This window comes from Lissotriton vulgaris, unplaced genomic scaffold (assembly GCF_964263255.1).
Source record: "Lissotriton vulgaris unplaced genomic scaffold, aLisVul1.2 SCAFFOLD_3658, whole genome shotgun sequence".
In the NCBI taxonomy this organism is placed as follows: domain Eukaryota; kingdom Metazoa; phylum Chordata; class Amphibia; order Caudata; family Salamandridae; genus Lissotriton; species Lissotriton vulgaris.
In genome coordinates this window covers 134,967-139,620 of record NW_028252379.1, presented here as the reverse complement: position 1 = coordinate 139,620, position 4,654 = coordinate 134,967, and positions in this window count along the sequence as shown.

Below are 4,654 nucleotides of genomic sequence, written 5' to 3'. Positions count from 1 at the left end.
GGAAGGAGATAGAAAGTGAAAGTAAGAGAGAGGGCAAAAGGGAGAGCAAGGGAGAGAGAGAGAGAAAAGGCAGGAGGTAAAGGGAGGGTGGGAGGGAGGGCATGAGCAAGAAATAAGTAAGAAGGGAGCAGTTGGAAGAGGGGGCAAGAGGGAGATTGATGGCAAAGAGAAAAGAGCAGAAAGGAGGGAGATAAAAAGAGAAGCATGATCGAGTGGGAGCAAGAAGGAAAGAGAGAGCAGATGGAATAGGGGGCAGGAGGGAGAAGGAGGAGAGAGCAGAAAGGAGAGAGATATATAGGAGAGCGATAAAGAGAACGGGAGGAAACAGATTGTGATGGAAGAAAGAAGGTGAGAGAGGGTAGATGAAGAAAAGCACAAGAGTGTGAATGTAAGATGGAGTGGGCAAAATAAAGAGAAATAAAGAAGGAATACAAGATAGCGACATAAGGAGGAGAGAAAGAAAGGAGAGAGATGGAAAGGGTATGCAAGAAGAAGAGAGGGGCAAAAGGTAAGAGAGCAAGAGGGAGAGAGATAAAGATAGAAGGAATAGGAAAAGAGAGGGCAGGAGAGATAAATAAGCATGATAGAAAAGGAGGGAGAGAGCAAGCAGAAGGGAGAAAGGACGCAGGAAATAGAGAGATAAAGAATGAATTCAAGAGAGATAGCGAGATCTAGGAAGTAGAGAAAAAAGGAGAGAGATGGAAGGGGTATGCAAGAATTAGAGAGGGGCAAAAGGTAAAGGGAGCAAGAGGGAGAGAGAGATAAAGATATAAGGAATAGGTAAAGAGAAGACATGAAAGATAAGCATAATAGATAAGTAGGGAGAGAGCAAGCCGAGACGCAAGATAGAAAGAGCATGAGAGAGAAGGTAAGGAGGAGTAAAAGTGAGAGCAGAATAGAGTGAGTGAGTAAAAGAAAGTGCATGATAGAAGGAAAGAGGAGGGGCGTGGCTTGGGCGCCGATGGCGATGGTCGCCTGAGAGCTCGGCTCCGGGACTAAGCCCGAAATTATCCTGAACATCGGAGGCTGAGGGGCGCCCCAGACCCCGCATTCGGTTGAGCGAGGCGACGACACCCTGCCGGGGGCCTTGGTGGAGTTTGGACGGGGGTGGCTTTGAAGAAATGCCGAAGTTTGCGGAGTTGCGGAGTGCGACCCAACATGGCGCCCGGACCCCTTTGTCCCCTTGATCGAAAATACGGAGTTGAGGAGATCGCGCGGGTGTCGCTTGGCACCCGGCTTCACCATCCTCAGTTGTTTTAGACATTGGACATTGGCAGGTTCGGACCTTCTACAACGGGTTCATACTCGATTAGACGACCGGGCGGGTGCCCACGCACTAGAGGGCACCGGGTGCGGGTGCCCTCTGTTCCAGGCGGTGGTCTGCACCGCGACTCCGCAACTAGCTACGATTTCCTGGCCAGCCCAACTACATGGATGGCGCGACACTCTGGCGCCACAGGTCAACCGAGGGAGTTGGTGGCCCTCGCCCCGGAGCTATAGTGGGTGAACGGGCCTGCCCGACTCGGCGACGGTTGTCTCCGCCCCCTTATCAGTGCCCTCGGACGCCGTGGCGGTGGCGTGAGCCGAAGCGGCGGAGTCTCCACAGGCTCTGGAGAAGGAGATCGCCCGTACCAGACTTGAGAACGAAATCCCGGGAAGGTCGTGCTGGACACTTGTACACGGAGACGCCTACTCCGGGACCCTCGCGGTGAGCCCCTGGCAGCATGGGGAAACCTAAAGGAGCCAAGGGATCCAGCCAGACCACCTCAGACTCTGAAGCCCAGGACAAGGAAGAGCATGGAGACCCTAAACGACCTGGTGGCGCACCACTCCAGCAACAATTCGACCGTGTACTGGAAGCGATAGAGGCAACTCGGTCGGCCCTCCAACAGGACATTGCCCAGGTGGCGACCGGCCTGGGCCTCCTTAGGGCAGACCATGGTAAACTCTCAGACCGGGTCAAGGAGGTGGAGGGCATGGTGAAGACTTTAGAACCGGCGCAGAGAACCCTGGCTGCGATGATAAAGGATGCCATGTCCCGAATCGAGACCCTCGAACGGAGGGCGGAGGATGCGGAAGGCCGCAACAGGAGGAATAACATTCGGGTGGTGGGCCTGCCCGAAAAAATCGAGGATGGCGATATGGTGCGATACTTGGAGACCTGGCTCCGAGACACGGTGGTCCCGGAGGGCCTGTCCTCCTTTTACACTCTAGAACGGGCCCACAGAGTCCCAGCACGGCCCCCACAGCAGGGACGAGCCCCAAGGCCAGTGGTGGCGCGGTTGCTACATTTCCGGGACAGAGACCTGATCCTAAATGCCGCCAGGCATAATGGCCCGTTCCAGGTTGCAAACAGTCAGGTGAATATCTTCCCTGACTACACCTACGAGACGCAGCGCAAGCGGTTCTCCTTCCTGGCGGTTAAGCGTGAACTCAGGAGTGAGGGCATCCAATATTCACTCCTATTTCCCGCAAGGCTCCGAGTCATTGTCGACGACAAAACCCAGTTCTTCGACACCCCAGAGGAGGTCTGTGACTGGCTCGAACTGTACCGGACAGGGAAAGATGGTTATAGCGCCTCGACCCATCAGGCGGAGGAGCCGGAACAAAGGAGGCGATCTAAGAGGGTCAGGAACCGCCGCACGGGAGGGCCCTCGACTGCGGAGACATCATCGGAGCGGAGGGGAGTGTTGGAAGTTCTGTCGGAACTGTCGGGAGCAAGAGGCGAAGTCATCGAGGAGGAGGAAGAAAACCCGGGTGCTCAGGGGGCACCATCGGACTCGGAAGACTCAGTGGCAGACAGTACCCATACACCGGTGATCACACCGAAATCGGTGGAGGACCTTTTGGACGGACAAGGGTAACGGGATATGCTGCCTTGTTTTGGGTGGGGGCCCGGCAGGGGGGAGGCGGTTGCCGTTCTTTATTGCTGACAACGAAGGAGGGAGGGTTGGGGGGCTTCTGCTCTTGCCCCGGAAGGTTTTGACACAGGGGGGGGCTTACTATAGTCCTGGTAGCCTGGGCGACGAGGGCCCACTGCCTCCGCTCAGCCCGCACCTGGCCCATAAGGCCTTCCTACGGTGGCGACCGTAGGACTAGTGGGGATTTTGGGGTTGATCTCCGTAGAGGTTTGGATGGGATCTAGATGGTGTAGTTTGGGTCCTGTTCTGGGGTGGTTGGGGGGGGGCTTTGTTGGTTTTTGGGTGGTTTGGTTCTGGTTGGGGAAAATGGCCGCCGTCAGCGCTGGGAGGATTGATGCTTTTTCTTTGTGGGGACCCGAACGGGGAGACTGTGCAAGAACACTCTGGGACAATGGCTGATGTTGCTAACTTGAAATGTATTACTTGGAACGTGAGGGGGCTTCACACTATGTCCAGGCGTCATAAGGTCCATGCTTATTTAGTGCGTAGGGGAGTGCAAATGGCGCTGCTGCAGGAAACGCATCTGAACAAGGCGGAAGGGGCGGCGCTTCAGCGTAGGTGGCGAGGGCAGGTCTTTTCCACGGCGTACTCTGCTTATGCCAGGGGGGCGCTAATATGGATTAGGGCAGGAGTCCCCTTCCAGGTCACGAGGACAGTGTTGGACCCAGAGGGGCGTTTCGTGGCCATATCAGGCACGCTAGGAGGGAGGGACCTGAACGTTTGCTGTGTGTATGCTCCTAACGTGGACCAGACTGCCTTCCTTTCCAGGTTATCGGGCTCGCTGGCCCACTTTTTCGCCGGGCCCCTCCTGCTGGGGGGAGACTTTAACTCCGTAGTGGATGTAGACATAGACCGCTCGCATCCCCCGCTCCCCGATTCCCCGGTCCGGCGGACGGCTAAGGGCCGTCAAGATTGGCAGACCCGCTGGGGTTTGACGGACATTTGGAGGGCGCATCACCCCGCGTCTAGAGATTATTCATACTTTTCGAGCCTTCATGAGCTGCATGTCAGACTAGATGGCTTTCTTGGTTCGTCCGAATTAGTTTCGGCAGCGGTCCGATCGGAGTACTTATCGCGGACCATCTCGGACCATAACCCCCTCCTACTGGACATTCGCTGGTTCCCTGGGACGCCGGCAGTACCTACCTGGAAGATGCGCCCCGAGATCCTCGAGGACAGTGTCTTCAAGGCGGACCTAGGGGAGAGAATCATGGATTATTTTGCGTCCAACGGCGGCTCCGCGAGTACTAGGGCGTTCGAATGGGACGCTTTCAAGGTGGTGGTGAGGGGCTACTGTATCTCTAAGAAGGTGGGCATGCGGCGTGTTATCCTGGCTGACTTAGACACAGCGGACCGAGCGCTCCGCGAGCTCGAAATTAGCGCCCCGGACACCCGGAATTGCAAACACAAACGGTAGAGGCGAGGGAGAAGGTAGCGGTGGAGGTCGAACGGCTCCGCTGTTTCGATTATAAGGCCTATACGGTCCGGTCTATTGCGGAGGGCGACAGGTCGAGCGCGTTACTGGCGTGGTTGGCCAACCCTACGCGCCAGTCCCAAACGACGACAAATATGCGTAGGGCGGATGGGACCGAGGTGTGCACCCAACCGGAGATTCTTAGTTGCTTCCGACATTACTACGAAAGTTTATACCGCAGTCGCTCCGCACGTGACCCAGACAGGCTTGATAACTATCTTAGCCCACTGGAACTCCGCACAGTAGGACAGGAAGTGGC